We start from the raw sequence: 22294 nt of genomic DNA on the forward strand, positions 1-22294 counted from the left end.
AAATATAATTGTATGAGTTCCATTATCTCCAAGAAAAGGAAGATTTTTTTATAAAGCTTGACTGTATTTAACTACCCTGGAGACACATCACAGTTCAGTGGTAGATCACATGTTTGGAAAATGCAGGACTTGAAATATCAGTGTCCAGAAACAACAACAACCAAAAATTAATAACTTGTTCTGAAGATTTCACTAGTAAATTTTGTAGGTGCCATAAGAAAGTAGGCTACTAATTATTTCCAAGAAAAATTTGTAGTAACCAATTTAATCTTTTTCAAAGATTTGAACCAAATAACATAATGTGACCTTCCTCATTCAGTCATTTTTAAAATTATGACTTATTTTCTAGCTCTATTTTCTATAACATTTTTAAAATAAGAAATCTGCTTTTCTTGATTCTCTCTTACTCATCTTCCTTTGTCTTAAAAAAATTCTCTGAGTTGACTGAATACCTGTGCCTCCTGTCTGGATTGGGCTGCCCCACTGGCCACTGGACAGATTGGAATAGTTTGCTAGGATCTAGAATCTTTTTGAGGAAATCTCAAATGGTTCAGCCCTCACAAACCTAAGGACCCCAAGGGAAAGCTAAATACACCGGACATGCCTGTAATCCAAGAAGAGCGGATGCAGAAGTAGGAGGATCCCTGGAGCATGAAGACCAGCCAGAACAGCTGAATCAGGATCCTCCAGGTTCAAGGGGAAACACTTTATCAAAAATGAAGTGATATAAGATGAATAAATGTCTGAGAAAGATTCCCAGAAGACTATCCTCTTGTGAGGTCATTCATAAAACAAATATACTAGAACCTTTGAAACAATCTCAGTGGACACATGGGCAGGAAACGACACCTTACACAGGCTGAACACATACAGTCTTGGGAGTCATGGAAGGCTGAATGTGAGCATAGTACTTTGCATGCATGTATGAAGATGCTATACCACCTACCATTACGTATAACATATAACAAAAAATTGGGAAAATTATTCCATGTAGGATATAATTACATGTAAGATATAATCCCTGAGGTTTGATTCAAATGAAAACCTGTTCCTTGTGAGACACAAACAATAGCTATTCTTATTTAGACATTCCAGTAGAACTTTGATAATTATTCCAGCAACCAACTTTACTAGCATATTGGGATATTATTTCATTCTTTTCTTGAGTAGACGTCATGGCTTCTTTCTGGTTTTGACACAGCAGCAGTAAAGGCCCATTAAGGGGAAACTAGTTCTTTCTGGTCAAGAGGATGAACTATCTGGCCTGTGTCAGAGACCTAACATTCCATTTGGGCTGGTCAAATACCTGGCCAAGGGACCATCCTAATAAGGTGGGCCCACCCCTAGAAAGGCAGTTGTACCTTAAGCCAAGCAAAGGGCAAAGATGGAGTAATTGTTTCTTTAATGAGATAATGTGCGTTTCCTTACCAAGATTCCCAGCCCAGGCTCAGTGACTGGCAGAGTGGAAGCCATGTGACTTAATAAATCTGAATACTTTTCTCAATTATTCAGAAAACCTTAACTTTTCCTTTTCTTCTCTTTTTATTCTAAACATACTTCACCTAACACTCTGGGTTTCTTTACTCTCCCTGTCTCTTCTCTTTCTTCTTCTTCTTCTTCTTCTTCTTCTTCTTCTTCTTCTTCTTCTTCTTCTTCTTCTTCTTCTCCTTCTCCTTCTCCTTCTCCTTCTCCTCCTTCTCCTCCTCCTCCTCCTCCTCCTCCTCCTCCTCCTCCTCCTCCTCCTCTTCCTCCTTCTCTCTCTCTCTCTCTCTCTCTCTCTCTCTCTCTCTCTCTCACTCTCTCACTCTCTCTCTCCCCCTTATCCCCCCCAATATGTGGGTAGCTGTTATCATGTAGCTGACCTACATTCCCATTCAAACAAAATGACTTTTTTCTCCATCTCTCCACTCACCTCCTCTGAGCAGCTGAGGTTCACAGTTTACCTCCCATTGTGCTTTTTTAAACCCCAATAAAGTTATCTTTGGCTCCTGTTTGAGTCCATTCTTAAATCATTATGCTAATAAAATTAAAAGCCCCAAGGGGAATCCCAATTTGTCCCACATCACTTCCCTATGAATCAAATATCATTTCTCTATTCAAATGAGGCTACAAAGGGCTGGGTAAAGACAGTCAGTAGCATCGTCCTTGCTGTGGAAAATGTCCTGGAATGCAGAGAGGTACCGAGCAGCATTTTGAGGTACGGCTCAGTTTCCAAACTGCAGCATTCATTTGGTTGTGCTGATCTACTTTTAGTCAATGTAGTGGACATTGAGATTCAGTGATGGCAAATTTGTGAGTTTTCTGATGACTTTCATTCGAGACAAGGTCTCACCATCCAGATCAGGCTGGTTTTCAAGTCACAATCCTCTTTCTTCAATATTCCTATTGCTAAGATTGCAGGTGTTCTACTGAGCATAGTGGTGCACACCTTTAATCTAGCACTCAGGAGACTGAGGACAGTGATCTCTGTGGATCTCTGTGAGTATGAGGCCAGCTTGGTTTAAATAGTGTGTTCCAAGACAGACAGAGCCTACATAGTAAGGCCCTATCTCAGAAAGAAAGAGGGAGGGAAGGAGGGAGGGAGGGAAGGAGGGAGGGAGGGAGGGAGGGAGGGAGGGAGGGAGGGAGGGAGGGAGGGAGGGAGGGAAGACAGAGTATAGATGTACACCATCGTGCTTGGCTCTGACTGAGACCTTGGAGATGTTTTTCACACCCTCACTGGCTGAGAATCTGTGGCCATCCTCCTACTCAACAAATAGCAATATTACAGAAATATTACAAATATGAGCCACCATGCTCTGGCTGTGAGTGTGAAGGAAGCATTTTTCTACCAGGATTTAGAAACCACAAGGATTTGACATAATTCCAATCACTATTGGACTTTCGGTTAGACACCATTTTGAAGACACAGAAGAAAAGGCAAAGCTTCATGATGGTGAGGTGGTGATGGTGAGGCGGTCCTGGTGAGGTGGTCCTGGTGAGGCGGTCATGGTGAGGCGGTCATGGTGAGGCAGTGAGGCGGTGATGGTGAGGTGGTCATAGTAGGGCGGTGAGGCAGTCATGGTGAGGCAATGATGGTGAGGCGGTGAGGCTGTGAGGCAGTGGTGGCGGTGATGGTGAGGTGGTGACGGTGAGGTGGTAATGGCGGTGAAGCAGTGATGGCGGTGAGGCGGTGATGTTAAGGCGGTGATGGTGAGGCAGTCATGGTGAGGCGGTGATGGCGGTGAGGCAGTGATGTTAAGGCGGTGAGGCTAATCCTGGCCTTACTCTTGGCTTTCTGGTTGTGTGACCTTGCCTCGTGACTCAAGGTCTTCAGTGATTTTTTTACTCCCTATGAGGTCACCAAGTTTCCCTCACTTTCTAAAGATAAAATATCCAAGAAATTTTCCTGGAGGAACCCTTATAAAGAAACACGAGAGCCTTTGTTTAAATGCTAGATTTTATTAGAATCTTTATTTACTCAGAGTTCTTTGTTACATGAGCCCTTAAACACACTTACCTTAAAAAAAAAAAGATACAGAACTCTTAAGGCTGTTGAGTTAACTGAAAGCAATTTTTCCAATAATATTTAATAGTCTTCATTTCTCTTCGAAGAGTCTCACTGTCACGAGCATTCTGGTAGCATTTCCCCCGTGGAAGCAAAGCCTTCCTGTGTTTTAATTCCCCGAGCGAGGGGGAGCTGCAGAGAGCATAAGCGAACCACCAAGAAGCAGATGGCTTTAATTATCTACATAAAAAAAGCTATTTATATTGGGAAGTTGAAAAAAATTAGAAACAATACTCATGGTATAAACATATATTTTAATTAAATTAGAGCTTGAAAAGGAACGAGCAATTATTAAGTGTCAGTGAAAGTCGAGTTGACATTAAAGGCTGGATGTGGGGGCCTGATGTCTCTGGGCCAGGCCCAAGGAGCTGGAGTCACACATTGATTGTGTAATTGATCTCTTACAATAAATAGCGGGAGAGGCACCCTGATAGCGGTGCAAGCTCCCTCCCAGCATAATACACAATGGCGTCCTGTGTTTGGGCAGGAAGTAAGGGAACATACTGTACCCTCTGCAACACATCTGAACCTTAGGTCCAGGACGTCGACACATCAGGCACAAAGACCAATCTGAATTCTATTTCTTACTCTGTCTTTACAGAGATTTTTTTTTAAAAATAAAGAGACTGCACATACTAAAACATAAACAAATCCTGGGTATGGAGCTGGCAGAGTTAGCAATAAATATGAGGCCAGGCTTACACTTAACAGTGATTTTGCCAGAGGGTCAAACTTAACTGGGTGGCTTGGATTAAGTCCAGCAGCTGTAACTAGATGCTCCACCTAGGTCATCAGCTTTCAGCCTTGGGAATTCAGGAGGGTGTCTAAACGGCTCTACAGCTTGGTATGATGCGGACAGTGACAATACCCACTTACGGGTTGGCCTGGCAACTAAGCGAGTTATATACAGAGCACATGGAATTGTGCTTAGTATATTGTTAGTGTTGTGTTTGCTAAATATTGTTCCTGTCTAGAAGGAAAAAATTAGGTGGTCAAAAGGAACAACCTTGGAGCATGTGTAGAAAGATTTCTCTCTCACCAGGCTTGGTGGTGCACACCTTTAGTCCCAGAACGTGGGAAGCATAAGCAAGCCAGTTTCGCAGTTTTGAGACCAGCCTGGTCTGCATAGAGAGTGCAGGCTACATAATGAGACCCTCTTTCAAAAAAAAATTTTAACAGGGTCTTGTTATTTCTGTAAAATGTCTATAAATAATTACCTCAAATGCTTTCCCACGACCTCTGCATTCTTTCTGGACCACCACATGCTATGTGGACATTTCCTCGTGGCTCCCGCTCTTCACTGGCCTCTTCTCTACCAGCTGAAGTACTGATCTGAGAGGCTTGGCCTCACATCTCTCAGACTGCTCCGTAGTGTCCCGTCATGGCTCCTCCAAATAAGGCAATGTGTAATCACATTTGCAGTAGAGGCATGAAAGGACAAAGACAAGGAACCCAGGCACGGGAGGTCAATGAGCCCAAACTCCTGTGCTCATGACCAACAGAATGATCAACAGGAAATGCGTGAATCGAGCTGGGTAACCACCTTCATTCACATTTTAAGAGAAAGACTGGGTTACCAGGAGACACTTTTAGCAATGTTTCCTAAAATTCTACATACCCACAGTCAGACTGAATCTTCCAGTCTTAGTTAACTCTTTCTAGAAACTTCGTTACCAAAATCCCCAGAAGTTTTTGTCCTAAGTCATTCTAGATCCTGACAAATTGATGAGTTAAGCATCGCAGTGTGCTTCAGAGACCCTTAACTACATCTGCAAATCTCTAATCCCAAATGAGGTCCCTGTGGTGTGAGGTTTCTCAGGGCATGTCATCTATAAGGAGAGAGGGGCCCATCACTCAGTCCGCTGAAGAACAAAGAACAAGTAATTGGTTCGTCAACACAGCCCAGCTTAGAATAAGCACAAAAGAGCATGCTCAGGACAACGACAGAGCCCAAACAAAACAGGAAGAAAAAGAACTTGGATTTGTGAATGGAGACCAACTCCTAAAAACATTAGACTGCCGTTTGAGAAGTTAAGGGGAATCAGAAATTATTAAAAGCCCTACCACAAGTCCCTTGGTAAGTACCGTTTCTAACCTTAAATAGTATCTTTTTTTTTATCATTTTCAACAAGGGAACTAGAGCTGAACCCACCCCGGCTGACTGGCCAGCAGCTCTGAAGATCACTTGTCTCCCATCTCATAGCCCTGTCAAATGCCAGTGCTATGCCTGGTATTTAACAAGGATATTGGGGATCCAGGCTCATGTCTTCAATTTATAGCAAGCTCTTTACCAGCTGAGCCAACTCCCAACCCACTCCCCACTTCCTGAGCCTTGCAATGTGGCTCACTATGCTGAGCATTTCCGCTTCATATAAAAATAATAATAATAATCAAACCAGTAACTTATGGCGTTCAAAGTGAGACATCCTGCAGCAAACTTGGGTGGGATAATTCGGCTGAATCCCACCTAACTGTACAGTACCAAGAGATTAGCTGTGAACTTCTACAGATGTCTGGCGAGTTCAGTTAGATAGAATGATGAAAATTTTCACAGTAAATACCTACAGTCTGGTCAGACAACCTTCAAGGGCTAAAACTTCTGACTCAGAAAAGTATCTTTTCCTAAAAATGCAAAGAAGTAACAAGAAGACAGCTGTGTTGATTCACTTTAAGTAACAAGGCCGTGCTGTTTGGAATACCATTTAAAGGTAGACCATATGAAACGCGTATTTATACATTGCGATGCAGATTTGGTGGTTATTAAAAAAAAGTATCGTGATTCTTTGTTTGAATTTCACAAGTTAGTCTGCAGTCATCTATCAAAATCATGGTTTAAATGAACTCTTAGCAACTCAAAAGTGGTCTGCACTACCTTCCTAGGCCCTTTCACTTCACTTCCTAGTCAGTCACGGTGACGGCTGAGCTTCCTGTTAAAGAAGCTGGACAGATATGGGCAGAAATGAACTTTGACCCAAACAACTTGGACACTTACAGCAGTTCTTATGGAAAGCTTGGTAGAAAAGACTGCGAAAATGAAGCATTGATTAAAAGGTATGGAGGTACTTGGTTGATTGGTTACTGATTTGGGTTCTGTTTTATTTTTGAAACTCCAAGTTTTCTAGGACTTCTTTCTGTCCCCTGGTACTCTTCCTCGTCAGGAGTTAATAAGACATTTCATGAGCGAAAGGGATGGCTCAATGAGCACAGGCAAAGGTGCCGGCACAAGCCTGGTGACCAACTCACAAAGTAGAAGCAGGGAACAGATGAATGCAGATTGTTCCCTTACCTTCAGACGTGTGCAGCACCCCACACAAGTACAAAATAAACAAAAAAATGTGATTCAAATATTTAAAAAATTATATTTCATTTGTTATTAACAACCTCACAGAGTAACATGAGTAACTGCATATATATTTGTATGTATGTGTAGATAGATAGATGATAGATAGATAATGGATGATAGATAGATAGATAGATAGATAGATAGATAGATAGATAGATAGACATAAATATATGTGTACAATTCTAGAAATCCATAATGAAATCTAAACTCTATGTTCTGTGTTATTTTAGTTGCAAAAGTACCATCATTCATAAGAAAACCATCCCATAAAAGAGTAACTATTAAGATAAGCACAGAGAGTCATGTCTGAAATCTCAGCACTCAAGAGGCTGGGGCAGGAGGATTCCTATGAATTCAAGACCAATCTGGGCTACAAAGTGAAGCCCTGTCTCAAAAACACAAAAATAAATTTTAAAAGAATGGCAGAGTTTGGCTACCTATAACTTCCTGTGATCCTAATCAGCTCTATAGTTTGACTACCTATGACGTCTTAGAACCTAGGAATATTTTGTGCAGGTTTTTGAACATGTATGTATTAGAGTTTGCAGGAGATTAGAAAGAGTCTAAAAAGCAGCAGGGATGGGTGAAGAGCCATCCACCAGCTCAGGGGTCTTTCATTCTTCATACCCATGGAGGCAGGCAAAGTGAATGATGCCATGAAAGGAGGAGACAGGCATAGCGAATGACATCATGGAAGGAGGGGAAAGATCAAGCCACAAATGCAGACCCTGAGAGCATCTGCTAATACTCCATTTCAAAAGAGGAAGCAGAGCCCTTAGAAAGAATAGACTATGTGCCACGCAAATCAGAAATTTTATTCTCATACAGTCTCAACAACACCTAATACGTGTTTATTGCCTGTTTGTTCAGTGAGTAGGTATCAGCCACAGCATGCATTTATATTGGGAGTCCTCGAAGTTGGTGAGGTCTCTATTCCTCTCAGACATAGCACTCAAGGTAGTTAAGAGTATTTGGGGGGATAGCCATACTATGCTCAGTGAGTCTGACCTCTGACCTCAGAAGTGAAGGAGGCTCTGACTTGATTGCTACTTGGATAAGAGATTTTTATGGAGCTTTGAAAATGTTTGTGACTTCAGATTTTATGGTAACAGAACTACATTGAACAAGTATTGTTGGGAAAGCTGAGAGATGGTTTGGTGGCTACGAGCAATTTTTGCTCTTGCAAAGGACCCAGGTTTGGTTTCCAGCATCCACAATCATCCTTGGTTCCAGTTTCAGGAGACCCATTACTATCTTCTTATCTACATGAGCACTGTATGCACATGGTGCTCAGAAATGCATGTAGGCAAGCACTCACATATGTAAAAGAAATTTAAATAAATCTTAAAGAGTGTATTGGCGAATGAGGATAAAGTTCAGTGTGTAGTGTTTGCTTAGGATGAATACAGCCTTGGGCTTAGTACCCAGTACTGCAAAGACCCGACGTGGTGGTACATATCCCAACACTCGCAAGGTGAAGGATTGGAGGATCAGACATTCAAGGTCGTGCTTGCCTACATAGTGAGCTTGAAGCCAGCCTGGGTGCATGAGACCCTCAAGAATTTTTTTTAAAAAGGGGGATGTGGAGTATATTGGGACTTCCAGGCATTTTAATCCATACCCCTAAGTCCCACTCCAGAGGCTGGGGCAAAGAGGTAGAGAGTTTACAGATAGCCTGGGCCTTTGAGCCAGATCCCGTTTCAAAAGTCAAAGAATGCACTAACAAATACTTTTAGAATATTATAGATACGAATCAATAGCAGGTTGGTTCAATTACTTTCAGTCTATACAATGAAATGATATAGAGACGTCAAAATAGCTAGTCTGTAAAAGCAGTTTAGGGGCTGAAAAGACAGCACAGAGGTTTAGAGAGCCATTTTATTTTTTAGTACTAAAAAGAGCACAGCTAAAATTCCAATTCTTACCCGTGTGGCAATAGGATTAGGATACATTTACACTTTCACATTTACAGTTCACACTTGTGACAACAGATCCCTTAGTCCCCAGACCTATGGATACCCCACTTTACACAGCAAAGGCACTCCACAGCTATGGGAGCCAAGAGTCTTGAGATGAGGACTTTACAATCTGGGCAGGCCCTGTGTCGTCATGAGACTGAGGTCACAGTCAATGAGAGAAGCAGACATGGTGGCCATGAGCCAGCGGGGGTAGTCAGCCTCCGGAATCTGAACCAGACACAGCACCAATTCCCTCTAAAACTTCCAGAAGAAGCGCAGGTTGGATCCGAATGCCATCACACCATTCATTGCTGAATTCACTTGCTAGGGAGGCCCAGGTTAATTCAGTACTAGACTGCATTATGACTTTAGTGTCCAATACGCTGTCTCAAAACAAACACTGAAAGTGTGACTCAGACAATTAGTCCATGGTCCTCAGACAAAATCGTCTAGGAATGAGTCACGGACGACACTAGGTGACATTCCGTTTAATCAACCAATACCACTTTGCAGCAGTTTCTCTCAGGAAAATATATCCCCAAAATGATCAAATAAAAGTTTAAAGTTAGATAAAGCTCAACAATTCTGTGGCCTCAGAAGCTCTCCCACCAGCCTCATGCTTTCTGACTGAGAGTTCTAAGAAAGACTGTGGATCCTTATCTTCGGGTTATAGATTTCTATATATACTTTAACAAAATACAAAATTATGACCCACAAAACCATAGGTTATAAACACAAGATTAGAATTCATAATGCAGGTGGGCAAAGATGGGCAAAAGTGCACTGTAACGCTCATCCCCTCCCCCACCAGAGTGCTGTGTTAAGAAAAATTATCCAGGCTTGTTCTTGGGGCATAATATTAGCTATAGGGGTCTATAATATTAGCTATCCAGGAGGCTGATGCAGAAGAATGGTCCATCTAGGCAACTTAGTAGGATGCTGTTTTAAATGAAAACATAGAGGAATATAAGTGAAACTTAGGTGGAGAGTTTGCTGCTTGCCTAAGCAGAGGCTGTGTATTCCAATATCAGTACACAAAATGGAAAGGAAGAAAGGAAGGAAAGAAGGAAGGAAGGAGGGAGGGAGGGAGGGAAGGAGGAGGAAGATATGTGAGAGGAAAGGAAGGCATAAGAAAAAAGAGAGGAAGAAGGGGACGAACAGAAAGAAAGGAGAGGCAGGGAGGAGGATGGAGAGAAATGGAGGAAGGGATGGAAGGTGAGAAGAAGAATGGAAGGGGAAGAGAAAGAACAAGAGAGGGGAGGAAGGGAGAGGAAAGAGAGAGGAAAAGAGAGAAAGCCTGTCAAAATTTAAAAATAAAGCCCTTTCAAGAATGTGCTTAGATATGACCTGCAAGTTGCCTGCTAGGTACAGAGATGTCAGAAGGCTCTTCTAGAAATGCCCTGGAGCAAACACCCGGGCTAGAGAGATACAGTGGCCACCTTACTTATCAGACTCCTGTGATGCAGGAGACAGCAGAGTGGGCGTGTTCTCACCAAGCATTATCACGAGGCTTGCTGGGCTTGCAGGCTGCCTTCTACCTACCTGCATTCTGGGGAAAGACAGCCTCGCTGTGTGCCACTGCAGGAGGCACAGCATCTATGACACTAGACGCTGGTAGGAGATCGACAAACTACAAGTTGTCTGTTCAGCAGAGATGCAGATGATCTCCACTTGGGAAGGAAATGCAATCCAGAGAGCCATTGCATTGCTCATGCCCGGCCAGTAGCTGTGACAACCAGTCATTGTTGCCAGCTCTAAAGGATTTACAATCATCATGGAAACACTCTTCTGGGTGGTTCCGTAAGGATGTTCCCAGAAGAGTCAACTCAAACAGGAACCCCAGAAGATACTTCTGTTTTAAGTAATTTTCTATTGTCATTACAAAACACCATGACCAAGGTAACTTTTAAAAGAAAGCATTTAATTGGCAGACTATAAAATCTTTGACAATCATTGTGTAAGCATGGCAGCAGGTAGGCAGCAATGGCACGGGAGCAGTGGCTGAAAGCTTATATCCAATCCACAGCATAAGAGAGACAGACTGAAAGAGTCTTGAAATCTGATAGTCCAACCCCCCAGTGACACACCTCCTCTACCAAGACCACACCTCCTATCCTTTTCAAACAGTTCCACCAACTGGGAACCAGGCATTCAAATATATGAGCCTAAGGGGGCCATTCTCATTCACACAATCACACATTTCTCCTTTAAGTTGCTTCTATCAAGTATTTTTTTCATAGTAAAGAGTTAAGTAACTAACACAGCAGTCATACTAAGCACACGTATCAGTTTCTAATCCTCCAGTAGATGCATCCCAGCTTTTAGTACTCTATGAAGCACATGAGTCTCTGCATGTGCTCATGTCATATTTATCTATGAATTGTGCATTTAACACTTGCAAATTTATACTCAGATGGGTATGAAAAGATAACATAGAAACCTAAAGAAGAATTCCTTTAGAGAAAGCTATAGAGAGACAGAGAGATGGTTGACTGGGTAAAGGCCCTGCTGTCATCAAACCTGATTATTGGAGTTCAATCCTCAGGTTCCACCACAGTGGAAAGAGAGAACCAACTCTCCAGAACTGTCTTCTGACCTCCACATGCACATACCTAGCATATGTGTGCCTGTAAACAAACACACTGCCTGGAGACCCGGGAACAACTGGTTGGACAGCACAGAAACTGAGGATAGAACCAAAATAAAATATTAGAAAGTCAATAAAGTGATTCCTAATTCTGCTATACCCTTAGACCACAGCCTAGCATGATTGTCATCAAAGAGGCCACATCCAGTAGCTGATGGGAAAGATGCAGATACCTACAGCCAAACATTAGGGGGAGGTCTGGGAACTCTGTGAATGAGGAGGGGGAAAGATTGTAGGAGCCAGAAAAGTCAAAAACACCAGGTGATAACAGCTCACAGAATCAACTAAGCAGAGCTCATTAGGGGCTCACAGAGACTGAAACAGAGCCTGCATGGGTCTGTGCTAGGTCCTCTGCATACATGCTCTGTTGTTTAGCTTGGAATGTTTATGGGACTCCTAGCAGTGGGGATAGGGGTGTCTCTGTCTCTTTTGCCTGCTCTTGGGACCCTTTTCTTCCTTTGGGCTTCCTGCTCTTTTCTGAAGGGAAATTGGAGAAGGAGCTGCGGGCTGCATTCCTGCCACCCAGCTCCCGGCTGCCTGGCTAGCTTATGCCTTAAAATAACAACACACAAATTGTATTCATTTAAACACTGCCTGGCCCATTAGTTTCAGCCTCTTATTGGCTAATTCTCATATCTTGATTAACCCATTTCTAATAATCTGTGTAGTACCACGAGGTGGTGGCTTACCGGGGAAGATTCAGCATGTCTGACCTGGCAGCTGGCTCCATGGCATCTGACCAACTATGCTTTCTTTCTCCCAGCATTCTGTTCTGTCTACTCCACCTATCTAAATCCTGCCCTATCAAAAAGCAAAGGAAGTTTCTTTATTAACCAATTGAGAGTAACACATAGACAGATGACCCTCCTCCATCAGTGGGAACTTTCCATGAAGGTGTGAGGTTGAATGCTGCCAAGAACTGAACATATTAATTACCACGAAGAATCAGTGATCAGAGCACCTTGTATTATTAAAAAAAACAGAAGAGGGTGGGGACTTGTTTTCATGTCAGCCCTTTTCCATCTGAGCACTTTCAATGAATATTCTATTTGGTTTTGCTTGCTTATTATTGTTGTTTTGTTTTTTGAGACAGTTTCGTCCAGTGCTGAGGTTACAGGTAGGTACTACATCCGGTTTTATGCGGCACTGGAGATCAGCCCAGAGCTTCATGCAATCAAGACAAGCACTTTCCCAGCTAAAATCCTCAATGTTTATTGATCAGACTAGGAGGGAAATGAGAGGGGAAGGCAGAGAGTCCGCTTCCGCTAGAGAGAGGTAAGCAGTTCTCAGAACCTTCTCCTATGGCTCTGGAAGCCAAGAAAGGGAAAGTACACAATCAACGAGGAATAACGGAAACAAAGCAGGCACTTGCTACTGAAGACCCTCTCTGATTTCTTTCCTCTGCTAGCGACATTTTCCCAACCATATTTTTATCAGTCTCATCATTCATACAGGTCTTAAAATGTTTCTGAAATATAGATGCACAATTTTTTTTCTGACAGCTAGTATAGCTAGATGAGGTGGAACACCCTGCAATTCTAGCCCTTGAGAGGGAGTCAGGACATTTGAGGTCAACCTCAACTACATAGTAAGTTCAAAGCCAGCCTGGTCTACATGAGATCTTGTCTCAAAAAATGAAGAACAAATAAACAAGCAAATTAAATAATATTTTATCCAAGGGCAGATTTTTTTATCTTTTAGTGATATATATATATATGTATATACACATACATGATATACATATATCCTTGAGACTCCTAGCAGTCATGTATGTATATATACAAATGCATATCTACATACATATCAATAATTCCTAACTGCTGGAGATTTTTGCCACTTAGGGCACATAAAACCACATCTAGAGACTTTATTGGTCTCATAACTGGAGGTATACCAATGACACACAGAGAATAAAGGTCAGGGAGGGTCCTAAATACTCCAAAATGAACAGGTCATCATCCACAACAAAACTTACTGGAAGCACCATGGTTAAGAACACAGGACTGACAGAAGGCTCAGTGGGTAAAGCACGCACCAGGCAAGGCCAACAACCCAAGTTTGAGCTCCAGAACCCACCCTAAAAGGCAAATACAGGGGTGCGTCTGTATTCCCAGAATTCCTTCAGCAGATGGCAGGTGGAGACAGAAGGACTCCACAGCTACCTCTGCCCCTGTACTGCAACCAGCCTGGGAAACACATCACAGCGGCAGATGCAAAAGAGACCCTGTTTCTACAAGACAGAAAATAAGAACGACTCCAGGAAGTCTTCCTCTGACCTCCACGGGTACGCTGTGGCACATAGATAGATAGATAGATAGATAGATAGATAGATAGATAGATAGATAGATAGATAGATAGATAGATAGATTTTTAAAGCACAAGAAGCACCAAGCTAACAGAATCCCCACATGGAGAGGAGAGTGTGGTTAGGTGTTCTGATGCAACTGCCCTCACCTCAGTTGTAATAGTTTTGTAAGACAGCAAAACTCTGAGTCTTAAAAGGTATTGTATTAATCTGAATCTATTTTTTAAAATGTTCATTTCAGGCTGGTTTTTGGTCAAGGTGCACATTTATATTCTCTGCATCTCATTAAACAAATATCTGAGAAACGCTCCATTGTGTATCTGAATCTCATCTTTAGTTTTCTTTACCCGCCTCATTTCATCTCCCACCGTTCTGATACAGCCACGTGCTGCAGAAATGCCTCCCACGTGTTCGGCACGTGCTTGCAACCTCTCAAAGACATTCCTCTGCGGGCGCCCTCCTCCTCCCTACTGTTTACCGCCCAGCTACATAAATAACAGATTGCCTAGTGATAACACTGGATCCAGTCGGGAGCAAAACCCACCAATAATGTTTTCCTTCTCAGTCAGTCTATTAGCAGGATATGTGCCTTTCCCACAAGCCACGATCAGAGCCGGTAACTATCAAAGCCATTTTCGCATTTAAAAATAATCCTTTCCCTTCAGAATTCTGGCTGTCTCTTATTAGTTGGAAAAGGGATTGTGTGTGCATGTGTGTGTGTGCATGTGTGCACATATATGGATTTAGCTTTTTTGCCTTCCAATTTGTGATCAGAGTAAAACCATTCTGGTTTCTGGCATGCACGGTCCTCCCATTTCATTGAATTCAGCACGAACAATATGACTGATATAGATGCTATAGACAGAACCACTGATCTGAGCTTAGACTTTCGTTCCAGAACCTCGGATCCCTTTTAGTTTAAAATCTAAATGTACATAAAAGAATATATAATTTCTATTTTTTTCCTGGCTGAATTTAAGACATAAAATCGTGGTTATCCAAGAGGCCTTGATGCATGTTTTTATCAGTCTATATTTATTTCTTGGAATCTAAATGTCATCACGCTGAATGGGCTTCTTATTTGAAGAGTCAAGTTCCCTTCTAGAAGGAGGCCATATGGTCCGACTCTGCTGAGCAGTCAAGTGATTCGCTAAGACAAGACCGGCCTTTAATGTCACCTAGACAATATCTAGTCCATTTTCTCTGGTTTTGAGGCTGGCCAGCAGGCAGTGCCCAGGCCCTTTCTTCTCTCTCTCCACTTGATGTGACTTCCTTGCCCAGTCACTCTTTCTGATCATTCCCACATTGATTTTAATTACTGAGTTCCTTTCATTTCCTTTTACGCTTGCTCTGTGTGTACATGCATGTGTGTGTGTGTGTGTGTGTGTGTGTGTGTGTGTGTGTGCCCGCATGTGTATGAGCATATCACAGGGCATGTGGCAGTCAGCAGGCAACTTGGAGGAATCCTGCCCTACATCCTAGTGGGTCCCAGAGATCAAATACAGCTCATCGGGCTTGGCAGTAAAGTCCTTACTCACTGAGCCATCTTGCCTTATTATTCATGGAGTCTCTAACTTTAAATCGCATTCAATATTCCTTCACACTGACTATGTATTCTGTCCCATGCTTCCCAGCCGCACTCCAAACGTGCGGTGTTAGCTCCGCGACTGATGCGGGGTCTGGTCCTTCAGTGGGAGCCACGAGGCTGGGCTGAATAGCACGAAGCAGACTGGGCTCACAGAGCACTCCACTCACCCCGCGTCGATCGGCTGCCTCTATTTCTGCTTTTGGCACAAGCATTGCTGCGTATGTGCTAGAGTTTGCACAGCGAGGCACCGCCGTTCTACACTCCGCTTTTTTCTTAACATTTAGAGACTTTGAGTCTCGTGTAGAAGGAACCCGGCTTAATTAAATCATTTGTATCTAATCTCATATGTTGCATGCGCGATCTCTCTCTCGCCCTTCCAGCTCCCGTGTTCTGTTCAGTTACTGGTGACTGACCAGCCCTCTCTTGCCTTTTTATTTATAGACCTTGGCTTTCCATTTAATATTTCTTAGTGCACTTATTTTTTTTAAACTGCTGCTGCTCTGATTTTTTGGCATAGACACTGGTGCCTTCTGGACTGTGGTAAGCTTTGACAAGACTGAAGAGGGGGCCCGACTGAATTTGTCTAGTACAGCTCGCGTCCCACTCAAAATAACTTTTCCTTTAAAAAAATCTATTTTTACTGGTTCAAGCCTCGTCTAATCTTTCAATCATAAGGGTGAGCCTTGCATTTTATTTTAAAGTCTAAGGGGTAGCATTTACGACTTAATAAGTGAAGAAAATCATTTAATTTTGTATATTTAGCGTGGGTTAATGTCACGGAATTTAATCTGTTGTTTGACTGTAGTGGGATAACCAGCCTTATAGGACAAAAATATCAAACACTTGGCCTTTTCCAGTTTAAAAAAAAAATTCTTCCCCTTTGCCAATTCTTGAACTTTATATGTGACATGAAGCATGACTCCAATCATCAATGAAGACTTACATAAGAAGCAGGAAGCGTGGCATAAATAGTCTACATTAGAAGTTCCACTCCTACGAACGTCTATCCAGCGGACCTTCATGGATGCTAAATTAGCAGCCTCTGAGCTGCTTAGGAAAACTGTATTACAAAGGAAATCGAAATCATTAAGGAACAGGAAGAAAAAATTTTAATTGGCCCACGTTTGCTCGTGGCTGGCCAGGCCTCTTCATCAGCTCCTGGTGGGCAGCGAGCTTACCCTGTTCTTTGAGGCTTGTTAGAAGTGGGATAGAGCAAATGAATTCAGGAAAAAATAACTCATGGTCTGTCACTTCCTATTATCATAGGAAGGCTGCAACTACAGATCAAAAAGATGATTCTTTTCTTTTATTTTTGAGTAGATTAAAAAAAATGTTTCCGGTTGTACATCTTAAAAATTATATATTAAAAAATGCAATAAAATCCCGGCTCTGACTTCTGCTTCGATCTGCCCTGTTTGCCACCTCCACCTTCCAAGGTTCCCTAGTTTTTATTAGTTTCTTGGGTATGTATGCAGAGTTTCATTATACAATTATAACCAAAAATGTAAGCTTATATCCATACTATCCCTGGTGTCTTATATAAAATATGGAGCACATACCTCCGGATTTTCAGTCCAGGCAGATCTCTATGAGTGCCTCCCCACACTACATATTAAAGGAAACGGGCCTTTATTTATCCACCGAGTCCTCCACTGAGGCACATTCGGTGACTCCTGGCTGTTTACGTGACAAGCAACGTCACACAAATGAACTCGTGTGTGACTCACTCCCCTGTTCACAGCTGCATCTGTAGGATTAACTCCGGGAGTGAAATGTCTGAGTGTGAGGAAAATTCATATATAGATAAGCAGTGGCAATTTGCGCTGCAGAAGTATTATATCATTCCAGTCTGGTGGCTTAAAAATGCATTTGTATACAAGTTTAATTAGCATTTGTTTCATTGTGAACAATTCGAACTTTTAAAAAATATCTTTAAAGGTTCAGTTGAATTTCTCTTCCTTCTTGATTGTATTTGTATTCACTAACCATATTTTTCTTTAAAAATGACAAGTAGATTTTCTCTTGTCAATTTCTAGAAGCTCCGTGTACAATCTTTTAGCCATAATGAGTTTCTTTTCTCCCAATATCACTTACGTACTGACTTCCTCATGGGGTGTGCATCTATCTATATGTGTGTGCTAAGCCTTATGAGGGGGACTCGGAATACGTGTCCCAATTGATCTGGATTGATAGCTGATCTTTATTATCAGCCTGACTGGATTTAGAATCACTATGGAACTATACCTCTGGGCATGTCTACAGAAATGATTCCAGATATATTTAACTAGGGGATGAACACCCACCCTCAAGGTGGGTGGCACCATCCATGGGGTGGGGTCCTGGAATAAGAGGGAAGAAAGTGAGCCAAGCACCAGCACTCTCTCTCTGCCTCCAACAGTGAGTACCATGTGACCAGCTGCCCCAGGCTCCGACTGCCCTGATGGCCTGGCTAGTCCCCTGCATGCTCCAACTGTGAACCAAAATATACTGCCCTCACACTGCTCCCTCGGGCATACTCTCAAAGCCATGTAAGATGTAATTAGCCTTTTCATTGTTTTCTCTAGTAGCCCATTTCCCAGATGAGAGAAAATAAAGGCAAAACATATTTAACTGCCCTAAAGTTCCAGAACTAATAACAGATAAAAACCAGGAGTTGAATTCATATAACAGACTTGAATGCCTTCACTCTCCTTATACTTAACTATATGATATCTCCTTATACATATAGTTAGTCGTCTCACCAGAGTTGAAATCAATTTTAAATAAATAAATCTTCAATTCACCAGATTACTAGGAGACTAAGCCAATAGGATTTTGGGTCCCGAAATCCTTCGCCTATCTCCCCATCCTTTCTGGGCTCAAATACCCTCAGCATGCTTCCTTACTCCTCATTTAAAGGTACCATCTCGGTCATACATCCAGACACCTGTCTTTGCTCTGTTACACCTACAATGGCCACCTGCTTCTCCCTACACCTATTTCCTGGAGAGAATCATGCCATTCTCAAAGGGTCACAACCCCACCACAGCCCATGTGACCCATCCTGAGCCCATAATGAGGACATGTTCTGTGATTAAATTATCCCATGAGTCAAAACAATCATATAATAAGACCCTTAGCTCCTTAGGCCTCTGACTTCAGCCAAATTGCCCCAAGACCTACCAAGTCATATGATCTACCAAGTCATACAACTAGCATGCGAGAAGCCGTAAACTCAATTCCCAATACCATGACATAAGATAATAGCTTTAAACTGTTTTTAGATTATTTATTTTAAAAATTTTATGTGTATGTATGTGTACCTGAGTATATGTATGCATACAATGTGCGTGAAGATGCCTGTTGATAGCAGAATAGGGTATTTGGTCCTATGGGACTGGAGTTAAAGGCAGTTGTGAGCTGCCAAGTGTGGGTTCTGAAGTCACATAACCTGGCAAGTCCCCGAAGCTGTGAGTGATTATTTAACTGACCACCTAAATGCTGGCTTTTCTGGTAAAATCTAATTTTAAAAGCTGTTAACACTGACCAAGGAAATAAACAGCTGACCAACATTGCAGTGGCTGTGTTGGGAAGGCAGGCACCTACCCAAAGGCCTCCAAGGGTCTCCAAACATCACCTACATAGGTGTCCATCCCCTCCTATGGATACCGATGATCATGTGTTGTACACTTGAGTTTCATTTGTTTTCATGTTATCTTGGTTTTCTAATATCTCCTTACATTTTTAAAGCCAATACAGATGTTTTTTAAGCTAATTGAGGGTCACAGTACAGTCAGTTTGGGGTTTAACTATCACCCACCCTCACTGCTTTCCTGTGAAATCTCACCCAACCCCAAGATTTTTACTAGCCTACAAAAGCTAAATTATGACTAATTATCATTTTACTTAATTTGTAACAGGAGAAGAACTGAAAATATCACTAGTAACTACATATGACAGTTTTTATGGACTATTAAATCACTGTTTCAGTCCACCTGAAAAAGCTAATTTGGGGGCTTAGAGAGATGGTTCAGCAGTTGAAAGAACTTGGCTGATCTTCCGGAGGGCCTCGGTTGAGTTCCAAGAACCCACACTTGGCAGCTCAAAACTGCAGGTAACTCCAGTCCCAAAGGATTCCTCTTCTCCTACCTCCTCTGCGATCGGCAGGCACCTCCATGAACATCGTGCACATGCCTATACTCAGGCGCACATACATACACATCAAAATTTTTAAATGAAGAACTGGCCTAAAAACAGTTTAAAAACTATTAACTTATGTCACGGTATTTGGAATTGAATCTAGGACCTCTCGCATGCTAGACAAGCTCTCCACCACTACGTCCCCAGCCTTTAAAACTAAATATTAAAATCAGTTCTGGGAGTTTTACTCAGTGGCAAAGCACTCGCCTAGCATGTGTGAGACCCTTGGTTCAATCCTCAGCATAGCAAAAAATAAAAACTAAAAATAAAAACCATATGGTCTCACTATACCCAGAAAAACGTTGACAAATCCTATATACATTCCTGGTCAAAAAAAAAAAAAACTTTCCCTAAACTAGGAATAGAATGGAAACTGATGATGGCCATTTACAAAATCCTACAGTTGACACCATACTTAAGGGTTGTCTTAGACAGAGCCTCCTCCGTAACAAAACACTGTCGACAAGGTGGCTTCAAGGACAGAGATCCACCTCTCTGTTCTGGAGGTTGAGACGCAGGGTCCAAATGTTGGTAGAGCTGGTCTCGCTCTGAAGTCTCTCCCCTTCGCTCGTGAGTGGTTATCTTCTCCCTCAGCCTCCACCTGGTTTTTCTCGGTCCTCAAACACATCTGAGACCTGATTTCTCATCTATCAATGTCTGTCATACTGGATTCCGGTCCAACCGTATAAACCAGTTTTCCCTTAACCTCCTCAGGAAAGGCTTTCTCTCCAAATTGTCACGTCCTGAGACACTGAGGATTAGGATTTTAGCATGGGAATCTAGGTTGCAGGGAACACAATTCACCATCTCAGTGCTTAAAGACAACACCCACCCCTAAGAAAGGACTATGCAGGAACGCTCCTGTCAACGCTTCTTTCCATGTCACCGCCAAGACTCCAGCCACCTCGGAGGCACGGAATGAAAGATAACCGGATGGGAAGGGGAGAGAGAAAACGATTTGTATCCATGGGTGATATGGGGAACTGTGAGGAAAACCCAAAGCTGCTGAAATATTAGATACGTTAGGAAAATTTGAAAAGATGAAGCTACACAACTCAAGAGAATGTCTCTATACTAACAATGAAAAACTGAAAATGTTTAATGTTTTTACAATAGCATAAAAGAAATGAAACACTTTGGTACACATCTCATCAATATGCAGGAGATTTATACTATGAAAATAGGAAGATGATGCTAAGAGCGCCTGCTGGAGACCTGTATAAATAGTTGCACCTGCCTTTGTCACTGTCTGTCAAATAGCCACAAACTGATGGATCCTAGCTAAGTCACTAGCTAAAATCTCAGCAAACCTCTACGAAGAAATTCATAACAATCCTAACAAATGTGGTATCCAGCCGGAAAGGAAGAACAAAGCTGACTATAATTTCTTTTTTTTTCCGTTTATTTATTTATTAAAGATTTCTGTCTCTTCCCCGCCACCGCCTCCCATTTCCCTCCCCCTCCCCCAATCAAGTCCCCCTCTCTCATCAGCCTAAAGAGCTATCAGGGTTCCCTGCCCTGTGGGAAGTCCAAGGACCACCCACCTCCATCCAGGTCTAGTAAGGTGAGCATCCAAACTGCCTAGGCTCCCACAAAGCCAGTACATGAAGTAGGATCAAAAACCCATTGCAAGGTCCAAATCAGGAGCAGAAGGAGAGAGAGCATGAGCATGGAACTCAGGACCGCGAGGGGTGCACCCACACACTGAGACAATGGGAATATTCTATCGGGAACTCACCAAGGCCAGCTGGCCTGGATCTGAAAAAACCTGGGATAAAACCGGACTCGCTGAACATAGCGGACAATGAGGACTACTGACTATAATTTCTTAAAGGAATGTAGAACTGTCTTTGTTAACTAAAGATATTCAAATAGCTTAGTGAACCAAGATAGATGCACCTCTACCCTTGTACAAACACTTGAGTTCTGAGAAAGATACAAAGATAGTTGAATAGAGAGACAAGTGGAACCTTTTCTACAAATGGCACCTGTTTCCAACAAATGGCCCATTAAAAAATGATACTTTAGCACTACCTCATATTATATACATACAGATTTTTAAAAAATGCACTGGAGACATGGGCCAGAAATTGAAAGCGCTTGCTGCTCTTCCAGGAGAACAAGATTTGGTTCCCTGTAACCACACAAAAACGTGCACCTATCCAGTAGCTCCAGTTCCAGCGGATCCAGAGCCCTCTTTGGCCTCCACATTTATGCACATGATACACATACAAATATGAAGGCAAACACTTGTGCACAACAAATTAAAGTAACTTTTTAATCGAACCCAAAATTTAAGATCAACATATACATCAATGTAAGATAAAAATTAATTTTTAAAAATTGTGGTTTCTTTTAAAGTGAAAATCTTTTGATATTACATTAGAGAAAGATTCCTTAGCTGCAAAGATGTACGCAGATTATAGCAATCCTAAAAGTAGCACAGTGGGCATTGGGAAGATCAGCTCTTCGGATGCTCGTTCTTAAATGGAAGGATTCACCGTCTAGAAAACAATTGTAAATCAAATAGTCACTAAAGAATTTGTGTCCAAGTAACTCACAAACTCAAGGAAGTCAGACATGGATGGGGTACACCTCTGTAATCCCAGCACTCAGGAGCTAAAGCAAGAGGATCACCTGTTGCAAGGGGGCCACTAGTTAGTTCCCGATTGCTCAGCCCCGAAATAATCACACCGGAACTGTATTATTTAAAACATTTTGGTCCAT

The 22294-nt window shown here is 42.2% G+C and overlaps 1 long non-coding RNA gene across 1 annotated transcript in view; it reads right to left on the minus strand.

The window, feature by feature from the left end:
• The window catches only part of LOC142855415 (uncharacterized), an 80691-nt gene extending 63694 nt beyond the window's left edge, over nucleotides 1-16997 (minus strand). Inside the window, exon 1 of the long non-coding RNA XR_012911505.1 lies at nucleotides 16948-16997. This is a non-coding gene — a long non-coding RNA (uncharacterized LOC142855415). The remainder of the gene's footprint in view (nucleotides 1-16947) is intronic.
• Between the last annotated feature and the right edge of the window lie 5297 nt (nucleotides 16998-22294).

This window comes from Microtus pennsylvanicus, chromosome 8 (assembly GCF_037038515.1).
Source record: "Microtus pennsylvanicus isolate mMicPen1 chromosome 8, mMicPen1.hap1, whole genome shotgun sequence".
Classification (NCBI taxonomy): domain Eukaryota; kingdom Metazoa; phylum Chordata; class Mammalia; order Rodentia; family Cricetidae; genus Microtus; species Microtus pennsylvanicus.